The sequence below is a fragment of the Bos indicus x Bos taurus genome, chromosome 7 (assembly GCF_003369695.1).
Source record: "Bos indicus x Bos taurus breed Angus x Brahman F1 hybrid chromosome 7, Bos_hybrid_MaternalHap_v2.0, whole genome shotgun sequence".
NCBI lineage: Eukaryota > Metazoa > Chordata > Mammalia > Artiodactyla > Bovidae > Bos > Bos indicus x Bos taurus.
Genome location: NC_040082.1, coordinates 89091315 through 89116975, shown reverse-complemented (window position 1 = coordinate 89116975; position 25661 = coordinate 89091315). Strand labels below are relative to the sequence as shown.

At 42.9% G+C, this 25661-nt stretch overlaps 1 pseudogene; it reads right to left on the bottom strand.

Moving 5' to 3' along the window:
- Positions 1-12687: 12687 nt before the first annotated feature.
- Positions 12688-14560, bottom strand: LOC113895654 (annotated as a pseudogene).
- Positions 14561-25661: the final 11101 nt, after the last annotated feature.

Below are 25661 nucleotides of genomic sequence, written 5' to 3'. Positions count from 1 at the left end.
ATGCCCCACCTCTGCCCACATTTCTGCTTGGATGCAGCACGGTGCCCAGACTGGGAGCCTAGGTGCCAGCCCACCCTTCCCTCTACCCTGCGAGGAAGCAGGACCTGAGCACGCTCCACCCATAACTAACCATCAGGATGGACGGACCCGCTCTCCCCGCCTGACCCTTAAGGACTGTTCTTCCTGGTGATAGAGTCAGTTCCTAGACAGGTTGATAGGGAGTCTAGGGGTCCCCAAGGAGAGAGGGGTCTGAAATTCTCAAGGAGGAAGAAAGGACAAACTTTTTTCTTTCTCCACATTCCTTAGGATTATATACCAATAATGTATCCTGCCTAAGGACAGTCTTTGTATTCAACCTTCTGTTATTTTAAAATGTTAATTATGGGAGTATACCTGGTCTTTACAAGGATGTATCTTGCCCGAGGACAGTGTTATCTTAAAATGTAAATTATGGGAGTAGGTCGGAGGAGGTCTTTACAACCTCCAGACATTCTTTGGATTATATAACTTCATTATTAACACTAGCAAGCGGGTACTCTTTCTACCCCCTTCTGATGCCTATGTCAGAAGCTTTCTCTATCTCCTTTATACTTTAATAAAACTTTATTACACAAAAGCTCCGAGCGATCAAGCCTTGTCTCTGGCCCCGGATTGAATTCTTCTCCTCCGGGGGCCAAGAATCCCGGTGTATTCGTGTGATTCAACAACAACCTTTCACTGGGCGTCTGGGGCAGCACCTCCTGCTGGAAGCCTGGGACACTGCAGCCGGGCCACTTCCGGTCTGTCCTTGAACACTGCGCTGCGCTCCAAGAGGTTCCTGGCTCTCCCCTGGGCCCTGACCACCATATGGCCGTAGAACCTGGTCACGGTTTTGTTTTACCCATTGAAATGTTTAGTGACACAGCTTTTATTCCGTTTGCTGATGTGGGTGAAGTGTGGAGCCCAGTGATGATTTCTTCTTCAAGAAAGGTACACGTGGATGAGCCCCCTGTCCAAAGATGAGACACCCCAGGTGTGTGACCTGTGCCTCCTGGAGCGCAGCCCTAAGCTACTTTGAATCTACATGGTAGATTCAGACCTCTCTAAGTCCTGTCTACACTGATTAAGTTTAGATGAGACTGTGTGCTTCTACAATGAGAACATTTACACCTGACCGGGTTTTCTGTGCAGTAGGACATGGAGACGTGGGTAGAGACCCAGCCTGGCCTCTGTCCTGGAAAACTCCATGCCTGTGTCTGAATGTCAGTGCTCAGATGTCTGGGGTCTGGAGTTGAGGTGGATTTCTCTGGGTAATTGTGCTGTTCTCTGAGTGGGGTTCCATGGCCCTCCCAGGGGTCAGTGTGGAGGTAGGGCTCTTAGTCTTTCCCTCTGACAAGTTCACCTTCCCTGGGGCTCATCGAGACACCTCAGGCAGGCTACCTGGTTGTTGTTCAGTCTCTGAGTCATGTCTGACTCTTTGTGATTCCATGGACTGCAGCACACCAGGCTTCCCTGGTCTCCACTATCTCCTGGTGTTTGCTCAAACTCATGGCTGTTGCTTTGGTGATGCCATCCAGCCATCTCATTCTCTGTCATCCCCTTCTCCTCCTGCCTTCAATGTTTCCCAGCATCAGGGTCTTTTCTAATGAGTCAGCTTTTCCCATCAGGTGGCCAAAGTATTGGAGCTTCAGCTTCAGGATCAGTCCTTCCAATGAATATTCACAGTTGATTTCCTTTAGGATTTACTTGTTTGATCTCCTTGCTGTCCAAAGTCTCTCAAAAGTCTTCTCCAGCACCACTGGAAAGCATCAGTTCTTTGGTGCTTAGCCTTCTTTATGGTCCAACTCTCACATCCATACAGGACTATTGGAAAAACCATAGCTTACAATATGGACCTGGCTTGTTTACATATTGGGGGCCTGCCGCCGACCATAGCCATGGTGTCCTGACCAAGGGAACATGTGACCCCAGGTTAGGAGGGCTATCTGGGGACTGTGTCTCACCCCATCTGCGTGGGTCAAAATCATGTGCAGAGGGAGACCATATACACAAAACTAAGAAAAAGGGAAGGATACGTGTGAGCTTCACTTGCATTTAGGAATTAATGCTTTTCAGTATCATTTTATACAGGCCTGTACCTAGTCCCTCTGTACTCCCGTGAGGTTCCCCATCCCTGGGGTTCCTGGAGACTCCTCAGGTGAGCTACCTGGTAATTATTCCAATTCACCAGCACGAGCATGACAACAAGAGAGCAGGTTTACCTGGGCAATTGATTGCAGGGCACATGGATCAGGCAAAAAACTAATGGGCAGCAGGTGAGGTTGCTGCTGTGCTCTCCTTGCAGTAGACTGTCCATACTCAGCAGAGACCAGACCTGCCCCTCACCTTCCAGCCCAGCATCTGTGGTGTTTTCACAGCACCTCAGTGGGACAACAAAAGACCAAGACTGCCAGCACCAAGGTAGTGTGTTCAACATTATCACGACAGCTGTAAAAACAATTACTGTTACATAGAACTGAAGGGAAAAGAGGAGGACTTCTTTGGGACAAGTGTCGGGGGAGGAGACTGACCAAGTCTTCTATCTACCAAACCAGGAGGTTACAGGAACTCACTCGTTTCTGCCATAGGGGCCCAACCAGCAGACACCTGGTGTCCTAACCAAGGGTCTTGCCACCCCAGATGCAGGGTCTGGGAGGGGGCGTCACCCTAGAGACTGTGGATGTGTGACCCTAGGTGCAGGGTCTGGGGAGGTGGGGTCACCCTGGAGACTGTGGGCTTGTGACCCCAGGTACAAGTCTGGGAGATGGGATCACCCCAGAGACTGTGGACATATGACCTCAGGTGTGGGGTCTGGGGGGGTCACCCTAGAGACTGTGGACACGTGACCCCAGGTGCAGGGCTGGGGGGTCACCCTGGAGACTGTGGACATATGACCTCAGGTGCAGGGTCTGGCGGGGTCACCCTGGAGACTGTGGACATGTGACCTCAGGTGTGGGGTCTGGGGGGGTCACCCTGGAGACTGTGGACACGTGACCTCAGGTGTGGGGTCTGGGGGGGTCACCCTGGAGACTGTGGACACGTGACCTCAGGTGTGGGGTCTGGGGGGATCACCCTGGAGACTGGACATATGACCTCAGGTGCAGGGTTCAGGGTCTGAGCTATCACCCTGGAGACTGTGGATGTGTGAGCCCAGGAGCAGGGTCTGGCGGGGTCACCCTGGAGACTGGATGTGTGACCGAGGTGCAGGGTCTGGGGACTGTGTGGGTCTCATCCCATCCACATGGGTCTGGATCCTGTACCTGGAGGCCTCATATGTGCTCTACCTCAGTGTGTCTTGTCCGATCTGAGGTTTCCAACATCTGAATTGAGGGTGTTGCCCTGATTAGCCTGTGGTCCTTTTTCCTCTCTTCATACAGCTGCATTCACATGAGGTCAGGCACCTTTGAGTGAGTTGCTGCTCTGTGTTCTGCTGAGTAAAAGAGAACCTTCAGTGGCGTCATATTGATATCGTAGCATGTCACGTATCTAACTCATAGGGCCACCACTGTCTGGCCTCCTCTAGACTGAGCTCGTGGCATTTAATTTGTAAGTTATTGTTATTTTATATTGGGGTAGAGTTGACTTCCAATGTTTTGTTCGCTTTAGGTGCACATGAACTTGATTCAATTATACACAGATATATATTTATTCTTTGTTCAGTAGTCTCCAGTTCTATTCAGTAGGTCCTTTTTCATTATCAACTTGATATATATTAGTGTATATATTTTCATCCCAAGCTTTTAATTTATCTGTCCCTTCTAATCTTCTTTTGATAATCATAATTTGATTTTCTCAGTCTGTGTGTCTTTTTCTATTTTGTAAATTAGTTCATTGGTGTGAACTTATAGATTCCACCTGAACATGAAATCTTAGGATATTTGTCCTTTTCTCTCTGAAAAGTATTTGTCAAATGATAATTTCTTGATATATCAAAGCTGCTGCCAGTATTGTTATTTTGTTCTGTGTTAGGGCTGAGCAGCATCCCAGTGTGTAGCTGTACCGCAGAGTCTTCATTTCTCTGTCAGTGGACATTTTGGTGGATTCTGTGTCTTGGCTATTGTAATAGTGCTGCCCTGAAAATCCAGGTGCGTGTGTCATTTTGAAAGTGATTTTCTCTGGACCTAAGCCAAGGAATGGGATTGCAGGATCGTACGATACCTCTGTGTTTAGTGTTTCAAGGAACCTCTGTGCTGTTTCCCATCGTGGCTTCACCATTTACATTCCCACCAAGACTGTGGGAGAATTTTATTCTCTGTACATTCTCAGCAGTAATTATTCTTTGTAGATCTTTTCGATGATGACCGCTGGAGCCAGTGAGGTGGTACCTCATAGTTTTGTTTGGTATTGACTTAATAATTACTGATGCGGACTATCTTTCCATGTGCTTTTATTATGATTTTTACATCTTGTGAGAACAGTTTACCTCTTCAGTCTGGCTTCTTGAAAGTTGACCCTGTTTGGAATTTTTTCCCAGGACATTTCTTGAGGGCAGGTGTCATTTACAGCCCTCTTGGACTTGTGACTATTATGAGCCCTTTAGCATCTGTTTTAAGGTTATCTGAACCAGCTAATTACTCCCTGTCCCTCCGCCTTTCTTTTTTTGGTAACCGTGAGTTTCTATTCTAAGTCTATGAGACTGTTTCATTTTTGTAAAGGAGTTTATTTGTTTAGATTCCACAGGAAGTAATATCTTATACTTGTCTTTCTCTATCTCATGCACTACACTTAGCATGATTATCTCTAGTTTCTTCCTGGTAACTGGAAATGGGATTATTTCATGCTTCTTTATGTCTGAATAATATTGCATTGTGTACATGTACCCCATTTTCTGTCTTCATTCATCTGTCCTTGTACATTTAAGTTGCTACCGTGTCTTGGTTATTGTACCTAGCGCTGCCATGATTGTTGGGTACAGGTGTCTTTTTAAATTTTGACTTCCTCTGGATCTGTGCCTAGGTATGGGGTGCTGGGTCATTGGGTACATCTATGTTTAGTTTTTTAAGAACCTCCATAATGTTGTCCCTAGTCGGTGTACTGACTTACATTCCCCCCAACAGTGTAGGAGGGTTCCCTTTTCCCCACACCCTCTGCAGACTTTATTGTTGTAGGGTTTTCGATGTGGCCATTCAGATCAATGTGAGGTGGTACCCCATTGTACATTTGACTTGCCTTTCTCTAAGAACTAGTAATGCTGAGCCTCGTTTCATGTGCCTTATGGCCATCTTGATGACTTCTTTGGAGAAATGTGCATTTATTCTTTGGCCAATTTTTTATTGGGTTGTTTGCTTTTTTTTTTTTTTTTTGATATTGAGCTGTACTAGTGGTTTGTATGGAGAGGGCAATGCCACCCCACTCCATTACTCTTACCTGGAAAATCCCATGGATGGAGGAGCCTGGTAGGCTGCAGTCCATGGGGTCGCTAAGAGTCAGACATGACTGAGCGACCTCCCTTTCACTTTTCACTTTCATGCACTGGAGAAGGAAATGGCAACCCACTCCAGTGTTCATGCCTGGAGAATCCCAGGGACGGGGGAGCCTGGTGGGCTGCCGTCCATGGAGTCGCACAGAGTTGGACACGACTGAAGTGACTTAGCAGGCAGCAGTGGTTTGTGTGTGTTGAAGAGAAATTCCCTATAGGTATCTTTGCAAGAATTTTTTTTCCATTCCTAGGGTTGTGTTTTTCTTTCACTGATGGTTTCCTTTGCTGTGTAGATGCTTTTAATGTTTATTATGTCCCATTTGTTTATTTTTGTTTTATTTTCATGATTCTATGAAGTGGATCAAAAAAGAACTTGCATTTTATGCCAAGGCGTGTGCTCTTTTCCTTAAGAGTTTCATAGTATCTGTCCTTTTATTTAGATCTTTAATCTATTTGGAATTTATTTTTGTGTATGGTGTTAGGGAGCATTCTGATTTCATTCTCATTTTCCTGAGAGGCTAAGGAACCTGCCCGGTGCCCTCCAGTGGCTGCTCCCAATTTCCATTCCCAGCATCTGTATAGGAGGGTTCCCTTTGCTGTACACCCTCTCCAGCAATTATTGTTTGTAGAATTTCCATCTATGGCCATTCTGACTGGTGTGAGGTGATATCTCCTTGAAGTTTTGATTTGCATTTCTCTCATATTTAGCGATGTTGACATCATTACATGTGATTTTTTAAAACAGTGTGAGTTAAACTTACTTATTAAAATCAGCTTCTTGAACGCCTGCTCTGTTTTTAATATTTTTCTGTTGTCCGCCCCTAGGACATTTCTTGAAGGCAGGTGTTTTTCACTTACAGCCCTCAAGTCTAGTGAATATTAAGTACCTGTGAGCAAAGGTTTCAAAGTTGTTGTTGTGGGAAGTGGCCACAAGGCGGCGACATGTCTTTATGCCCCTCCCTGGTTACTGGGGGAACCAGAGCCTTAGGGAAAGTCCTGTTCCTGGATTGTCAATTAGAGTGGAATGTGCTAGAAGAAACACCCCAGGCTTGCGTCCCACTCCTTCTTCCTTCCTTCCCCCTCTGCCCTGGACACATCCCAGCTCCTGCAGCACCACTCTGTGGAGGGGGCTTTCACCATAGGTGGGGTGACCCTAAGGAAGGAAGCTGAAGGTGGGAACCCCATCACCTGGAGACACGCAGCCCAGGGGGCTTTTCACAGCTCTTCCAGCCCAGAAGCTCCACATCCTTTGGGTGCAGTAGGTATAGTTTCACTGCGCCTACTGCAGCGAAACTGCCAGGATCTGGAGGCTGTGGGCCGGTGCGGAGGGGAGACACACCAGTCCATGGGACAGGGCTCATTGACTGGCACATCCTCCCAGCCTCCCTCAGCCCCAAGACCTTTCACCCAAGACACTCAGCCTGCCTAAGCTTCAGGGATGTGGCAGCAGCCCAGGTCACTAAGCCTGAAGGGAATAGCGTCAGCATTCTCTCTTTGTAATTTGTATTTTGTACTGGTGTAGATGTGACTTACAATGTTGTAGAGAGTGTTTGCTTTTTGTTTCAGGTGTACAGCAACATGATCCACTCACGCATAGCCGTGTACATGTTCTTTTATTTTTTATTTCTTTATTTTAATTGGAGGCTAATTACTTTATAATATTGTAGTGGTTTTTGCCATACATTGACATGAATCAGCCATGGGTGTACACATGTCCCACATCCTGAACGCCCCTCCCTCCCCATCCCATCCCTCAGGGTCATCCCAGTGCACTGGCTTTGAGCGCCCTGTTTCATGCATTGAACTTGGACTGGTGATCTATTTCACATATGGTAATATACATGTTTCAAATCATCCCACCCTTGCCTTCTCCCACAGAGTCCAAAAGTCTGTTCTTTACCTCTGTGTCTCTTTTGCTGTCTTCATTTAGGGTCATCATTACCATCTTTCTAAATTCCATATATATGCATTAACATACTGTATTTGTGTTTTTCTTTCTGACTTGCTTCACTCTGTATAATAGGCTCATTAGAACGGATTCAAATACGTTTTTTTAAAAAATAACTGAGTAATATTCCATTGTGTATATGTGTACATGTTCTTTTTTGGGTTCTCTTCCCATATAGTTTATTATTCAGTGTTGAGTAGGGGTCCTTGTCCTACTGTGGGTTCTTGTTGATTATTTTACAAAGAATCATGTGTATATGTTCATCTCCAACTTCTCGTTTCCTTTGCCCACCGCCTTTCCCTTTTGGTAACCATAAGGCAGTTTGCTATGTCCTGAGGCTGTTTCTGTTTGGTAGAAAAGTTAATTTGTATCCATTTTTAGAATCCACCTTCAAGAGGTATCATATGATACTTGTCTTCCTTTGTCTTCCTTACATCACTTAGTATGATCATCTCTACTTCCTTCCTTGTTGCTGGGCATGGCGTGATGTCACCCTCCTTACGGCTGAGTGACATTGCTCTGTGTGTGTGTACCCCACCTCGCTTACCCATTCATCTGTCCTTACTCACTTAGGCTTCATCTGTGTCTTGCCTCTTGTGCATAGTGCTGCCATGAGCATTGCGGTGTACCTGTCTTTTAAAATTTTGGTTTTCTGTGGATCTGTACCCAGGAATGGGACTGCTGGGTCCTATGGTACTTCTCAATCTGATTTCAGTGTTGACCATCTGGTGATATCCATGTGTAGAGTCTTCTCTTGTGTTGTTGGAAGAGGGTGTTTGCTATGACCAGTGCATTTTCTTGGCAAAACTCTATTAGTCTTTGCCCTGCTTCATTCTGTATTCCAAGGTCAAATTTGCCTGTTACTCCAGGTGTTTCTTGACTTCCTACTATTGCCTTCCAGAGCCCTATAATGAAAAGGACATCTTTTTTGGGTGTTAGTTCTAAAAGGTCTTGTAGGTCTTCATAAAACTGTTCAACTTCAGCTTCTTCAGTGTTACTGGTTGGGGCATAGACTTAGATTACTGTGATATTGAATTTCTTTGGAGGGAATGATGCTGAAGCTGAAACTCCAATACTTTGGCCACCTCATGCAAAGAGTTGACTCATTGGAAAAGACTCTGATGCCGGGAGGGATTGGGGGCAGGAGGAGGAGGGGATGACAGAGGATGAGATGGCTGGATGGCATCACTGACTCAGTGGACGTGAGTCTGAGTGAACTCCGGGAGTTGGTGATGGACAGGGAGGCCTGGCGTGCTGCGATTCATGGGGTCACAGAGAGTCGGACACGACTGAGTGACTGAACTGAACTGATGGTAGTTCTCTGTTTAGGTTTTCATGACCCTTTGTCCTGTTCTCCTTTGTGGATTTACTGACTTTCATTCCCACCAACAGGGAGGAGGGTTCTTCTCCTCTATTACCTCTCCAGCATTTATTGTAGATTTTCTATGCTGACCATTCTGACGTGTGTGAGGTGATGCCACTTCTGATTCACAGTTCTCTAATATTTACAGATGCTGAGTGTCTTTTCATGTGCTTCTTGGTTATCTCTATGTCTTCTTTGGAGAAAGATCCATTTAAATCTTGTGCCCCTGGTTGGCTGGGTTGTTTCTTTGATATTGAGGTGAATAAGCGGTTTGTATGTTTTGGAGAGAAGTTCCTCGTGTGTGTCTTTGTTTGCACATATTAGTTCCATTGTGAGCTTTGTCTTTTCGTTGTGTTTATGGTTTCCTCTGATGTGCCAGCGCTTTTAAGGGGAGTTAGGTCTGATTTATTTGTTTTATTTTTCATGATTCTAAGAGATGGGTCAAAGAAAAACTTGCTGCATTTTATGTCAAAGTGTGTTCTGCTTTTTCCCTTAAGAGTTTCCCATTATCTGTGCTTTTATTTAGGTCTTGAATCTGTTTGGAGTTTACTTTTGTGCATGCTGTTAGGCACTATTCTAATTTCATTCTCATGATCATTTCTTAAAAACCCTGCACACTGTTCTTCACAGTTCAGTTCAGTCGCTCAGTCGTGTCCGACACTTTGCAACCCCATGGACTGCAGCACGCCAGGCCTCCCTGTCCATCACCAACTCCTGAAGTTTACCCAAACTCATGTCCATTGAGTCAGTGATGCCATCCAACCATCTCATCCTCTGTCATCCCCTTTTTCTCCTGTCTTTAATCTTTCCCAGCTTCAGGGTCCTTAGTGGCCAAAGTACTGGAGTTTCAGCTTCAATATGAGTCCTTCCAATGAACACTCATGACTGATCTCCTTTAGAATGGACTGGCTGGATCTCCTTGCAGTCCAAGGGATTAAGAGTCTTCTCCAACACCACAGTTCAAAAGCATCAATTCTTCGGTGCTCAGCTTTCTTCACAGCCAAATCTCACATCCATACATGGCCAGTGGAAAAACCATAGCCTTGACTAGATGGACCTTTGTTGGCAAAGTAATGTCTTTGCTTTTCAATATGCTGTCTAGGTTGGTCATAGCTTTCCTTCCAAGGAGTAAGCGTCTTTTAATTTCATGGCTGCAGTCAGCATCCGTAGTGATTTTCACCTTTTCACTAACAGTGTGGGAGGGTTCCCTTTTCTTCACACTTTCTCCAGCACGTATTGTTTGTCAACTTTTGGACAAGAGTCACTGTGAACCATGTGAGGAAATACCTCATTGTAGTTTTAATTTGCATGTCTAATATTTAATGATGTTGACATCTTTTCATGTGGTTCTTTTAAAGGGTGTGAGTTAAACTTACCTCTTGAAATTGGCCACTTGAACATCTGCCCTGTTTTGAATTTTTTTTCAGTGACACCTAGGCTATTCTTGAAGGCAGGTATTTTTTACTTAGAGCCCCCTGATGTTTGTGCATATTAAATGCCCAGCAGCTCTGCTTTTCATGGTGTTGTTAAATTAAAAGGCCACAAGGGAGCAGCACTTCTTCATGTCCCACTCTTCTTTTTTTCCCCAGTAATTTCCTTGTTATTTTATGTTGGAATATTGTTGATTTCTGGTGTGTTTGTTTCAGTTGTACAGATACACGATTCAGTTATGGGTAGGCATTCATTTATTTTCTTTGTGTTTACTTTCCCGTATGGGTGATTACGATGTGTTCATCAACTGTCTTATGCTATTCAGTAGTTACTTTTTAATCATGTATTTGATGTATATTACTGTGACTATATTAACTCCAAACTCTTAATTTCTCCCACTTGTTTCTGAAGCTTGGGGTCTCTGCAGAGGGCAAGAGACACTCCAGGTCCATTGTGGAGGAACACTCCCTGCACATGCTCCCAATTCCCTCAGCCCCAGGACACTCCGGCCTTGGTCCCAAGCCAATCAGGCTCCAGGGATGTGACACCAGCCCAGGTCACTTATGGCCTCAGGGGAATAGAATCAGCATTTCTCTTCCATATTTTTCTGTTTTTACCCTATGATTTGAACTGGAGTATATAGGTGAATTACAATCTTGTGGGTTTTTTTTTTTTCCTTTTCAATCTAATGCAGCTTGATTTTCTTGGTGACCAGAAGTTTCTTTTCTAAATCCATTAGGCTGTATTTCTTTGGGAAAGAACTTAATTTGTATCCATTTTTAGATTATACCTAGAGGTGATATCATTATGATACTTGTCTTTCCCTGTCTCCCTTACTTCACTTGGAATGATCACCGCTACTTTATTTCCTGTGGCCGGACTTAGCATTATTTCCTACTTTCTTATTGTTGAGAAATATTACATTGTGTACATATGCCCCATCTCCTGTTTCCATTCATATGTAATTTCTACATTTAGCTTGCTTCACAGACTTGACTATTGTACCTTGTTGGGCTGAGATTGCAGGGGTTCCCATGTCTTTTAAATTTTTTATTTTCTCTGGGATTATGCTCATGTGTGGGACTGCTGGGTCCTAAGGTACTTGTGTTGCAGTGAAAAGGGGAAAAAGAGGAATTTGTTGCAGTAAAAAAGAAAAAAGAAATGAGTTTTTCTCTTTCTGCTTCCTGAGAGCAAAGAAGATAAAGGGAACAGTGAGCAGCCCTGAACATTCCTAGTTGGCTTTTTTTTTTTTTTTTTACTTTAGCCACTCCTAATTCTGCATATCTATAATTAAGTTTGCTTTCCTGCCCCCAACTCTGCAGGAGCTAAACTTTGCACCTATTTAAAGTCTCCTCCATACTGGGAGCAATTAAATCATACAAAGGATAATCAGTCTAATAACACTAGAAAGCTAGGCTGGGTGCCTTATGGACAACGCCAGTATATAGTTTCCCTAAAAAATAAGGTTTGGTGTGGAACAAGCTAAGGCAGATGACTTAGGTATATACTGGGCTACACATAAGGGAAGTTCTTGACTTAAGCTCTTACTGATGACCTTATTGCTACCTATATTGCCTGTTTCAAAAGTGTTGTCCCGAGCCTATTATACAGAGTGAAGTAAGTCAGAAAGAGAAACACCAATACAGTATATTAATGCATATATATGGAATTTAGAAAGATGGTAACGATGACCCTATATGCAAGCAGCAAAAGAGACACAGATGTAAAAAGACTTTTGGACGCCATGGGAGAAGGCGACGGTGGGATGATTTGAGAAAATAGCATTAAAACATGTATATTACCATAGGTAAAACAGATGACCAGTGCAAGTTCAATGCATGAAGCAGGGCAGTCAAGGCCGGTGCTCTGGGACAACCCAGAGGAATGGGGGAAGGGGAGGTGGGGTGGGGGGTTCAGGATGGGGGAACACATGTACACCCATGGCTGATTCATGTTGATGTATGGTAAAAACCACCACAATATTGTAAAGTAATTATACTCCAATTAAAATAAATTTTTAAAAATTAAAAAAAAAGTTTTGTCCCTTACATCACCAAGTATGTGACAAAACAGTTATGTAATGCCCCCATCTGTAGTCAGATTTATGACCTGAAGGGGCTCTGCCATCTACTTGTACAAAGATTAAATCATGGTGACTGAAGCTGCTGGCCTTCAACACCCCGGAAAGGAGTTCAGGGCGGAAATTAGGAATGAGACACTCTGTGCTTCGTCCAGTCTGGCATTTCGTGTGATATACTCTGCATAGAAGTTAAATAAGCAGGGTGATATTATACAGCCTTGACATACTCCTTTCCCAATGTTGCTTCCTAACCTGCATAGAGATTTCTCAGGAGGCAGGTCAGGTGGTCTGGTATTCACATCTCTCTCTCTTTTTTTTTTTTTTTCACATTTAAAAAGAAGTTAAACCCATATTTATTTAACTAGCACTGTTAAACATTACACAAAACACATTCAAGTGGCAAGTAATTATAACGCAAGCCCTTGCACGGCAATCCAAATTTATTGAACTACTGATGCTAAGTTATACAAAATTGCACCACTTTAATTAAGGCTTTTAGTTTACATTTGGCCACCTCAAAAGTAGTTGTAACATTAGGTTGGTCAATTTAAATACTGTGGCTCCCTGTTGGATAGACACACAATCTTTACACCCAAAAGTTAATGCATACAAAGCAACAAGGCATTGTTAAATAAAACAGCAATAGTTACCGCAACTTAGGCCTTGTGACCAATTACACATGATTAAAATTACTCCCCACATTCACATCCACAGTACTCTTCCACCATTTAACATCTCAACCAAAACGTTACACATGGGAAACAATCACTAACAGGCAAAAAGACTAAACCTGTGTATTTGGTATTGCAAATACACTTATGCATGAGCAAGCAGGGGATTCACAGTGAGAATCTACAGCTGCAGAAGCCTGAAAATGATTTACAAAAATTGTTAAATCATTAAAAAAGTGTTTGAAAATATACACTTCTTGTTGTAGACCCCCACTGTACACACAACTATAAACATTGTTCCCTATGTAAACAAAAAAGGAAGCATATAATAAAAGATTTGAAAAGTCTGGACATTTCCTTCCCAACAGATATTAAAGGCAACGTCTTTAATCTAAGACATTATACTGAAAGGACTATCATATTTTAAAGACAAGATCACTGTCTCCACAGGTTTTTTAAAAATTAAAAAAACTATATAGCTGTGTTAATCAAAGCGCTTATTTGTACAAGACAATGATAATGACCTTGAATTTCTTAAAAAAAATTACAATAAGCTACAAGTATCAAAGAAGCAAAGTTATCTGGAGTAGTCTATATAGGAGCTCTTTGGACTTTCTTTTATTATGCTAAAATAGTGGTGCTTTTAGGATTTACATTATTGTACTCTCCAATACAAAGTATGGGGTGTGTTAAAGTATATAGTACACCATTTTCATACATGTACAACATTGGTGGATGAAAAATGTCTCTTAGCAGTAATATTGGATTGTAGCCTCTGGTTTTACCAGCTGCATACTCTAGGACTATTATATAAGTAAAAATCTCTCTGTGATACTGGAAAGTGATTAGAATGTGCAAACTGATGTAGTAGTTTTCATCCGCCTCTTAAAGGGTACCACCACAGAAAGTCCATTTAAGATGTTGGTAGGTTTAACAAAGTTGGAATGCTGGCACTGTTGAATTGGGCAACAGTTCTTCAGACCTGGCTCAGAGCTACAATGCATTAATATATTAAAGCAGCTGACATGACGACTTTTTGCGGGCCTTCCCAGGCACTGGAGTTTTTCTGTTAATTTGTCGCGCTAGGTCATAAAAGATCTCATTAACATTTATTTTTGATTTTGCAGAGGATTCTAAGAATGCACAGTTGTTCCACTGTCTTGCTAGATTTTGACCTTGTTCCTTTCCTACAACTCTTTCATCTTCCAAGTCACACTTACTACCAACCAGAATCATTGGAACATCATCTGTGTCTTTAACTCGAAGAATCTGTTCTCTCAGATCTTGTAAATCATTAAATGTGGACTGTGCTGTGATGGAATAAACTAACGCAAAGCCTTGTCCATTTTTCATGTACAAATCCCTCATTGCTGTGAATTGTTCCGTTCCTGCAGTATCCAAGATTTCAAGCATACACTGCTGTGCATCTACTTCAACTTGCTTTCTATAAGAATCTTCTATCGTAGGATCATATTTTTCAACAAAAATTCCTTGAACAAACTGTACAGTCAGAGCAGATTTTCCAACGCCTCCCGAGCCAAGAACGACTAGCTTATACTCACGCATGGTGCAAACTTGTAAAAACTAGTACCTCTCGCGCTGTCACCGGGTGCCTGCAGCCAGCGTCGCCTCACGCTCCCTCCGAGTTGCTGCTCCCGGCACCACGGCGGTCCTGCCGCTACCGCTGCCGCCGCCCTGGTATTCACATCTCTTGAAGAATTTTCCAGTTTGTTGTGATCCACACAGTCAAAGCCTTTTGTGTAGTTGATAAAGCAGAAGAAGATGTTTTTCTGGAACTCTCTTGTTTTTTTGATGATTCAGCGGATGTTGGCCATTTGATCTCTGGTTCCTCTGCCTTTTCTAAATCCAGCTTGAACATCTGGAAGTTCACAGTTCATATACTATTGAAGCCTGGCTCAGAGAATTTTGAGCATTACTTTGCTAGCGTGTGAGATAAGTACAATTGTGCGTTAGTTGAACATTCTTTGGCATTTCCTTTCTTTGGGTTTGGAATGAAAACTGACCTTTTCCAGTCCTGTAGCCATTGCTGAGTTTTTCAAATTTGCTGGCATATTGAATGCAGCACTTTCACAGCATCATCTTTTAGGATCTGAAATAACTCAACTGGAATTCCATCACCTCCACTAGCTTTGTTGGTAATGATGTTTCCTAAGGCCCACTTGACTTCTCATTCCAGGATGTCTGGCTCTAGATAGGTGATCACACCATTGTGGTTATCTGGGTCATGAAGATCTTTTTTGTATACTTCTTCTGTGTATTCTTGCCACCTCTTTTAATATCGTCTGCTTCTGTTAGGCCCATACCATTTCTGTCCTTTATTGTGCCCATCTATGCATGAAATGTTCCCTTCCTATCTCTAATTTTCTTGAAGAGATTCCTAGTCTTTCCCATTCTATTGTTTTCCTCTATTTCTTTGCATTGATCACTGAGGAAGGCTTTCTTATCTTGCTGTGCTATTTGGAACTCTGCATTTAAATGGGATGCATTTGAATCTTTCCTTTTCTCCTTTGCCTTTAGCTTCTCTTCTTTTCTCAGCTATTTGTAAGGCCTCCTCAGACAACCATTTTGCCTTTTTGCATTTCTTTTTCTTGGGGATGATCTTGATCACTGCTTCCTGTACAGTGTCACGAACCTCCATCTATAGTTACAGGGACTCTGTCTTATTCAATCTAATTCCTTTAATCTATTTTTCACATCCACTGTATAATCATAAGGGATTTGATTTAGGTCATATCTGAATGGTCTAGTGGTTTTCCCTACTTTCTTCAATTTAAGTCTGAATTTTGCAATAAGAAGTTCATGATCTGAGCCACAGTCAACTCCCCATCTTGTTTTTGCTGACTTTATAGAGCTTCTCCATCTTTGGCTGCAAAGAATATAATCAGTATGATTTCAGTGTTGACCATCTGGTAATGTATGGTGACCATCTGTGTCACCGTACTTGGTGATGGTTTCAGTCTAATGCCTTTGCAAAATGTTTCCTCTTCAAGATTTATGAAAAGGACTTAAAGTTTCTAACTTTCAGAACATAATACTGAGCTGAGTAAAAAAAGAATTGAAGCATTATATTGAGAAACCTGAGGACTTCATGAAGCTGTTTAACAAAAAGGATTAGTTACATAGAACTGAGTAAACTGGTAAGCATGATTGTAATATTATGGTTTCTATCTGAAAGAATTATTGGTTTAAATCTGTGTTTCCCAGATGTAAGAAAAACTTCTTCAATTCATTATGACTTGCAATAAATAGTTTGGTAGATTATGTCTTTTGGAACACTTATCTTTTTCTCTCTATTTGGTTGATTCTGCCAGTAACATATGCTTGTTTCAAAGATTAAGCTGTGAGTTAAGAGTGTGTGGCAATTTCAGTACAATGAAATTGCAGATACCTCATTAAGTCAATTATAGTTCCTTTGGCCACTCTATTATTATAAATGGATTATAGCTAGTTATACTAATCATTAGTTAAATTTGCTCTTTGTTTTCAAATCATGCTTCGTGTCTATGCTGCTCTATGTCCTTGTCTGCATTACTTACATCCTCTCTAATTTGTAAGATTGTTGTCTCTTACAGTAACCAGTGTGTAAATCAGGCCTCCAACAAAACTTCTATGACTAAACATTTTAGAAGAAATAATTGTAATAGTGTGGTTCTTGGTATGGGAAGAAGCAATGAGGGAAAATGTCTCCTGGATTATAATTAGACAGAATACAGAGAATTTTAATTATTGGTGGAAGCTGGTCCAAAACTTAACACCTGGAGTGAAAAAATCAAGAACTTTTTGACTGAACTGGAATGAAGCTCCCAGTGCCTTGGGACAAACTTTGATCATGAAATGTTTCCCAGTAATGGTCATTCATGAGCCAGAGGGGAAGGCCTGAGAAACGGAATCAGCAATTGCAGCCCTTCAGTGGAGCCCTTGTGCCCTGAGAAAGGGGAATGCCATCCCCCTGGCAGTCCTTAGACTGCAGCCACTCCACCCACTGTGGAGTGGAGGAACCTTGAGGAGACTCTGAAAGCAGGATGACAGGCCCCAGTTAGCTAAGACATATTAAATAGATTTAATCAGCCCTGACTCTTGCGTCTTCCCATGCATAGAAAAGTGATAAATTTCTTAACTTGAGATGCTGCCTCTTATGTTTAAAGTTAAATATTTCTAAGTCTACAGATGTAAAGTAGGCACTTTTCCAAGAGGAACAAAGGAAGGCAAGTCTTAACATTTAAAAACACCGGCACCAACGGCAGGCACTCCAGGAAGACCCATCTGACAAGCAAAACGGCCCCCCTTCTCCCACAAAATGGTGGGATGGACACTGAGACGGGGGATTTGTTACCAGGAAGGGTTAATTTTAAATTTACACTGGATCTGCTTCTGTGACGTTAATCCTTTTTTGTTATTATAAATATACATAAAGGCTTTCTTCAGGGAAATAACCCAAGCTGCCCACCTGTGAAAGACTCTAAGGAAGTGAAACTAACACGTTCCCCTGCCTGAGGCTCGCCATTCTAGGCGATATTTGCAAGGATTGAATAGTCTTTTTTTTTTCCCTCACCTTCCCCCTCATCTCTGATCCATAAAAGAACCTGGCAACCAAGCCCTGACAAGATGGTTATCAAGGTGCTAGCCTGCCATCTTCTTGCTCAGCTGGCTCCTCTATTGAAGTCTCTTCCTTGCCACAACCCCATCGGTCTGTCTTGCTGTGAGCGGAGCGAGCCAGGACTCCGAAACAGAAGCAGTGCTGCGGCATTCGTCGGGTGCGTGCGCCTTTTGATCGACGGTTTTCTCGGGATATAGGCCATGGTGTGAGGCCGTCAGATCTAGTTTTGATCCCTCTGAGAGGTTTTTTCCAGGTCTTCAGAGACTGTCCATTATGCTGACTATTGCCAGTGTATATTCCCAGAGACAGTTTAGGGGCATTCTTTTTCCTCCAGGCTCCCGCCTGCCTTTATTGTCTGTAGATTTGTGGTGATGGTGGTTGTGACTGGTGGGATTTATTTCCTGTTGTCATTTTGATTGGGGTTCTGGCAGGAATTCCGGATCCTTAGCATCTTGTCCTGTTGTGGAGGTTTATTTTGTCCTTTTTTTTTTTTTCCTAAGGGTGTCAGGACACTTTAACTTTGACAGTTGGGTTCCTGAAAGTCAGGTGTGTTTGGAATTTATTTCTCCAGTACACACCCCAGGACTTTTCCTGAGGGCATCTGTCATTAACAGAATCCCAGCCCTTGTGAATTGAGGTGCCCGTGAACACTAAAGATAAAGTTTTAGTTACAGAAAGTGTCCACAAGGTGGCAGCAGTGTTAAGTCCTACCTTTAGTTCCTGGGATAAGCAGAGCCTTCAACATATGCCCAACTGATGGAGGATACATCTGGGAAGATCTTGCTTTATGCACTGTGAATGTATATATATTTATACCATTCACATCACATTTTTAATGCAGAAAAAAGAGAACTGCAATTCTGGGTTAGGACACCTCAGTCATAAGTAAGGTTGGGTACCTTCTCATCCCACTTACTTCCTAGGGCTGGGAGTGCCCCATTTCGGTTATGGTTGGGGCCATGAGAGCCTCCCTTGTGGCTCAGCTGATAAAGAATCTGCTTGCAATGTGGGAGACCTGGGTTCCATCCCTGGGTTGGGAAGATCCCCTGGAGAAGGGAAAGGCTACCCACTCCAGTATTCTGGCCTAGGGAATTCCATGAACTGTATAGTCCATGGGGTTGCAAAGAGTTGGACACGACTGAGTGACTTTAGGGAAAGCTGTGGCAGAAATTGAAGAGGGACTAAAGAGCCTCTTAATGAAAGTGAAAGAGAGTGAAAAAGCTGACTTACAACTTATCATTCAAAAAACTAAGATCATAGCATCTGGTCCCATCACTTCATGGCAAATAGATGGGAAAACAGTGGAAACTCTGTCAGCCTTTATTTTCTTGGTCGTCTCCTTCACCTCCTGCCTTTAGTCTTTCCCAGCATCAGGGTCTTTTCCAAAGAGTCAGTTCTTCACATCAGGTGGCCCAAGTATTGGAGCTTCAGCTTCAGCATCAGTCCTTCCAATGAATAGTCAGGGCTGATTTCCTTTAGGATTGACAGGTTTGATCTTGCGGTCCAAGGGACTCTCAAGAGTCTTTTCCAACACCACAGTTTGAAAGCATCAGTTCTTTGGCGCTCAGCCTTCTTTATGGTCCAACTCTCACATCCATACGTGACTACTGGAAAATCATTCTTTAATTATTAAATTTTTGGCTGTGCTGGGTCTTTGTTGCTGTGAAGGCTTTCTCTAGTTGTGATGCGAGGGCTTCTCATTGCAGTATCTTCTCTTGTTGCAGAGCAAAGGCTCTAGAGCAAGCCCACTCAGTAGTCGTGGCGAGTGGGCTCAGGAGCTGCAGCTCCCAGGCTCTAGAGCCCAGGCTCAGTAGTTGTGGTGCACGGGCTTAGCTGCTCCACGGCATGTGGGATCTTCCCATACCAGGGATCGAACCCATGTCCCCTGCTTGGCAGGCAGATTCTTAACCACTGGACTACCAGGGAAGTCCCTTGGAGACTTCTTCCTAACTTGTTTTCCAGAAAAGTTACACCAGGAAATTCCCTTGTCTCTCCCTTGCTGATGTTGAGTAGTATCTTTTAGTATGTCATTTTGAAAGGCAAAAAAAAAAAAAAAAAAAAATTGCATCTCATTCTAATTTCCATTTCTTACTAATGAAGTTAAATTTTTCCCCTTGTATTTATTGTCTTTGATTTGTTCTTTTGTGATTTGGTTGCTTTTTTTTTCCCATTTACCCACATTTTCTCTCTGATATGTAGTTACTGACCCTTTATTATATACATTGTAAATATTTTCCTACTTTGTCATTTGTCCTTTAATTTTGTTTTCTGATGGCGCTTTCACTTTTAGACAACTAATCTTTAATTGCAAATATTGTATCCTTTTAACTCAAGAATATAAGTGAAAAATAAGAAGGTACATCTCCCTAGTAAAGGAAACTTTTAGCATCAATTTACTCTATAGCAACAAGCAGTCTACAACAGAATGACAACAATGCCCTTGGGAAAAGCCCTTGTGTTTTTAACCCAGAAATTATAACCGTAATCTGCTATCAGTTCTAAGTGTTGCCCCTTCTTTAAGCCCGGATCAAGTCCTACGCTGTCAAGCCTCTTGCAGCTGCCCCGGCTGTATCATCCTCATCACTCTTCTTTAATTTATTTCAGTGAACATCTATTGGCTATGTTTGAGTGCAAGGCGGTGAGCCAGATCTTCTGGGAAGAAGACACAACCTGCCTTTGAAGAGCTTACTGCTTAGTGGCGAGAAAACACAAGTTTGTTACACGTCCAAATGAAATGGATGCTCTATGTGATTTCTAACAGGTGGATTCTGGGAGAGGCACCTGGGAAAATCTTCGCAGGCAGGCTGTGAGAACAGGGTAGGAAAGGGCTTGGAAGTTGGACTGTGAAGATGGAATTTGGGGTAAAGAATGCTTAGTGTGTTTTCTATTTAGGATATGTGTCAGAGACACAGAAGAAGATAATATTCAAAAAGTAATCTGGGGTCATGGATGGAAGTCTTTATATGCAGTTTGGACTTTATCCTCTGCGGTAGGATGCCATTAAAAACTTTCTTCTTTTTAAAAAGTAGCTGAAATTATTTCATGATTATGAAATTAATAGTGATGTTTTCCCAATTCTCAGTAGTTTCCCAAATACGTAAAGAACAGAACACATGTTAAAGAACCACTCCTAATATTTTTCGTTTATTTTGTGAGGTTTTCTTTTTACATCCATAGATACAAATATACCATATATATAGCCATATATACCATTCTACTCAGATAGAATTAGACCACTAGCTGTCCCATAACCGATTCTCCCTTACTGCCTGTTGTAACCAGTGCTGATGTGGTGAATGGGTGGAGGAGGCGGCCCTGGAGAGGCTATGATAGGGTTTTTGTGAGAGATGGTGAGAGTCATCCGGCTAGGGCAGAAAGACAAGGATGGATGACAAAGATGTTTCAGGAGGAGAACTTGCATTATATTGCTGGGTTTCATTTTTAAAGCCACATTTCCTTTGTTGCAGTTTTCATTTCAATATCTACTTTTTATATTTTATTATCTTAGCTTTTGCAGAACAAATGCTGGGTCCCTTGAAAAAATCATTTCCATGATCTCATAGGTAGTGGAGCCTCAATCAACTTGGAATTTTGTTACTGCCCCTTCTCTGCAAGGGGAGGAGGGAGAAGCTTCCCCTGTTAAAGATCGTTATTGATTTATGTGGTTTGAATTCATTCTATGATCTGTAAGAATAGACAGGAATTAAATACTTTGCTTGTACTGAATTGCTGGTACAAGCAAAATTTATTGACAGTGCTTAGCAGGCTTCAGGCTCTGAGCTATACAAAGAAATGTGCCCAAGGTCACAGTTAATAATTCGCTGAGCCCAAACTCATACCCCAGGCTGTCTGATTCCAAAGCTCATGCTCGTTTACCATGCAAAATTGGATCACCCGTGCTTGAAATTGATGTTCTGTATGTTTAATAAATAAACTGGGGAAGAAGTCATCAAATAAAAATCCAGCTTATATAATTTATAGCTGTACATCTGAAAATACTCTGCTTTGATATATTAAGTGATTGGTTTACAGTTTGAGGACACATTAGGATGAGAATGCCAATGACATCCAGGTCCCCAGTCTGCTTTTAAATTTTGGTGCCCTGCTGCCAATGAGGCTATTCAATCATTTCTTCTAGTGACCCAGCAGTTTCCCAGTAAACATTTCCCAGGAAAATCAAATACGTAATGTATACTTACATCAAGGATAAAATTCTATAGTGTTTTGATCATGAGAGAAAGCAGTAAGAGGGACATTTGGTTCCTATCTCAGTATCTTAAATTTGGAGGAGGTCAGGGCAGACAGCTCTTTGCATTTTTAAAGTCACATTATTAAATCAATATAAAATTAAAATCCTTCATAACTATATATTTTTCATAACTATTATATTATGTAAGACCATAAAGAAAACTGAGCGCCAAAGAATTGATGCTTTTGAATTGTGCTGTTGGAGAAGACTCTTGAGAGTCCCTTGGACTGCAAGGATATCCAACCAGTCCATCCTAAAGGAGATCAGTCCTGAATATTCATTGGAAGGACTGATGCTGAAGCTGAAGCTCCAATACTTTGGCCACCTGATGTGAAGAACTGACTCACTGGAAAAGACCCTGCTGATGGGAAAGATTGAGGGCAGGAGGAGAAGGGGATGACAGAGGATGAGATGGTTGGATGGCATCACCGACCCAATGGACATGAGTCTGAGCAAGCTCAGAGATTTGGTGATGGACAGGGAAGCCTGGCATGCTGCCATCCATGGGGTCGAAAAGAGTTGGACACGACTGAGCGATTGAAGTGAACTGATGCTGCGTTGTTGTGTTACATTGCCTATTCCAACCCACCTGTGCTCTGAGCCCCATAGAGAGCTGTAGCATAGACTTTATGTTTGCAACTGTCTTGTCTTGGCATCAGTAGGCCCCTTCCATCAGGCTTAGTCCACCACAGCCTGTTTCCTCTGCCCACTGCGGTCTCACCAGTGCCTTTTTATTTTTTAGGAAGAGGAGTGTCTGGGGCCCCAGTAGGCAGGAGCCCCAGGGACATGAGGGGGATGGGCCACCCAGAATGGCTGTAAAGGGACTTTGTCCAGAGATCAGGCTTCTGTAGTCCTGACTCCAGGAACAAATCATCTTCTGTTCTTGCTTACCAGCCCAGAGGAAGCAAGAGGGGCCTCTTTTTTCTCATGCCTATGACTTGTTAAGGCCGTCCTCTCTGAGGTTCAAATGAACTTTATATCTAAATCTTAGTGACAAGTGTCAGATTCTTCACCTCTGAGTTTTCATATCTGGAATTCATTTTTCAGGCTGCTGTTCTAACTCCTCAGACTGTTACCTGGTTGCTCAGTAGGAAACAGGAGACTTGGCTGGGAGAGCTAGAAAGCTGTGTCCTGGCCAAGCGTAGCATGAGAGGATGCCTTTTGCTGCCTTTGGTCATCCCTTCATGGGCTATTTTATTCTCATAGGCAAGCTTTTCTTAAGCCCCCGGAGAGACCTTTAGGGGCTTTCACCTGGGTCAGTGTCTACTTTAGGAGGGCTTAGTTTGAGAAGTCTGCAAAATGCTGTTTTAACCATTTTCTTAATTGTAAATTAGAGTCCCTGCTTAGGTCAGGGTGGACAGATGAGCAACCCAGAGGCCAGCCTTGCATTCCATTATGGTTACCCATTCAGAAGGGCTTGCAGATGACAGCACCGCATGTTTGGAACTGTGAAATCTACCCATAGCATCTGGCCTTAGAGACGGACAGGCAGAACTAGCTCAGTCCTTCCCTGAACTTTTATTGGACAAGCACACCATGTTTTTCTTGCCTTCCATGTGACAGCATGGGTGAAGGTAGAAAGAATCCTTAGAGATCAACTTACCTAGTTTCCTAGTCACTGTTTCTTAGAGCCCATGCACAGAGAGCTGAAAATACAATAATTTGAAGTAAATTATAAGAAAAGACTGAAAGTTATATGTTGCCCGAGACCCTCCCTTCTAGAGGGAATGTGTTGGGGTCTAGCTGGGGTCTGTGTAACAGAGGGAGCAGCAAGGGGGGCGGGGTGGTGGGCAGGCAGCCAGAGGGCTAGTTCCCAGTCCTCAGGAGATCTGCGTGTTTGCCACTTTGAGACCATCCGCTAAGAAAATATTGGACAACTTTATTAACAGAGTAATAATTGGTGACCCTAAACAACAAACAAGAAGCAGGAAGATGAACTGTACTTCTGAGGCTGTGTGGTCGGGGAAGAGGTCATGAACAATGCTGGTTTTTCTTATCTAAGCATTAATAAAATGCCAGCAAGCACTGACTGAAAACGAGGACGAGATATGTCTCTCTTCATCAACTTATGCCCGCAATGGCTCAGGCTCCCGGGAGGAAGATGTTGTGTCCTTATCAGTTGGGATGTAGCTCTATATTCAATTAATATTGATAGTGATAAAATGGCAACAATTCGTCACACAAGAGTGACTTTCGTTGCTTTGATTTTTCTTCATCAGAGTGGAGCTAGAGGGCGCTGTCCACAGCAGTTATTCAGTAGTTATTCAATATGTCCCATAACTATTGATAATGACAAGACAGTAACACTTTGTCATGTGGTAATAACTCTCATCCCTTTGGCCCTTTCTTTTCGTATGGTATTCACTCTCATCCCTTTGGCTGTTTCTTTTCAAAAGTGGAGTCAGAGGTGACCGTCTACATCCCTGACTCTCAGGAAACAACTTGAATACGTTACAGCAGGTTATCATGGCTCACTAGCCACATGATTTCAGAAGCTAGGCGTGAGACCATGGAGAGGGCTGCCTTCCTGGACTTCTGGAAATGTAAACTTCTGGTTACCTTCACAGCTGTTGATCAAATGGAGGTGAGCACAGCCTAGTAAACAACACAAACATCTATGCTGGCCTTGCGAAACTTCAATTTCAGATGAGAATGGCTGGAGCGAGAGCAAGGAACAGAAACGCAGAGGAATTTGGGGTGCTCTTCTAGAGGAGAGGTTCTGCTTTCCCACCCAGGCTCTGAAGCACAGACTACCGAGGATCTGTCTCAGTGGGAAAGGCTGGAGTCTGCAGCTGGGCTCTTCATGCGTGTGCTGGGTTGCTTCCTCTCTTCTTTCTCCTCCATCTTCTCTTTTTTGGCAATGATGATAGAATTTCCTGGGCAAAAATAATCCTTTCTTTTTTAACTGGAAAAATCTGGCATAATGTCACAGTGTTCTAATGTCCCCAGAGCTCAACATACTGGGCCTTAGAAAGTTTCCAGGGGAGAGACAATAAGACCACAGTCTGCATAGAGCCTTCTGTGCGGCTGTGGCCGCGAAGACAAAAACAATCATGTTAATGTTGCTGTTTAGGATTGGGCTTGTTTGCTGCGGCTTCTTTGTGAGTGTTTCACTATTCAGTCTAAGTTTTTAAAGGACATTGTGTATGTCTGCATTAAGACAAATTGTTTACATCTCAGAGCTAGCATGTTCTATATCCTCTTTGTTATATTCTGTTCAGAAGATGTAGTAGGTGGAATAGTGGACCCCCACCCACACCCCCAAGGACATACCTGCATCCCAGAGCTTGTGCATATGACCATATTTGGAAAAAAGCATCTTTGTGAATGTAATTAAGGATCCCAGGATGAGAACATCCTGGATTATCCAGTTGGGTGCCAAATCCAATGAAAAGTGTCGTTATAAGAGGCAGAAGTTGCAGAAGAGAAGAAGGCTATGTGAAGACTGACGCAGAGATTGAAGGGATGCAGTCAAGGAAGCCAAGGCATGCCTGCAGCCCCCAGAAGCTGGGAGAATTAAGGAAAGATTCTCCCCTACAGCTTTCGGGGGACTACAGCCTGATGACACCTTGATTTTATTTGTTTATTTTATGCTTTTAATTTTTTTTTTTTTTTTTGCCAGATCACATGGCTAGCAGAATCTTAGTTCCCTGACCAGGGATGGGACCCTGGGCCTTGGGCCCTGGAGTCCTAAACACTGGACCATCAGGGTGTTCCCGACACCTTGATTTTAGACTTCTGGTCTCCAGAATTATGAGAGAACACACTTCTGCAGTTTTAACCCACCCAGTTCGTGGTAATTTGTTATGGCAGCTCCAGAAAACTAATCTAGAAGGTTAGGAGGACCCAGTGGATTTATCCAAA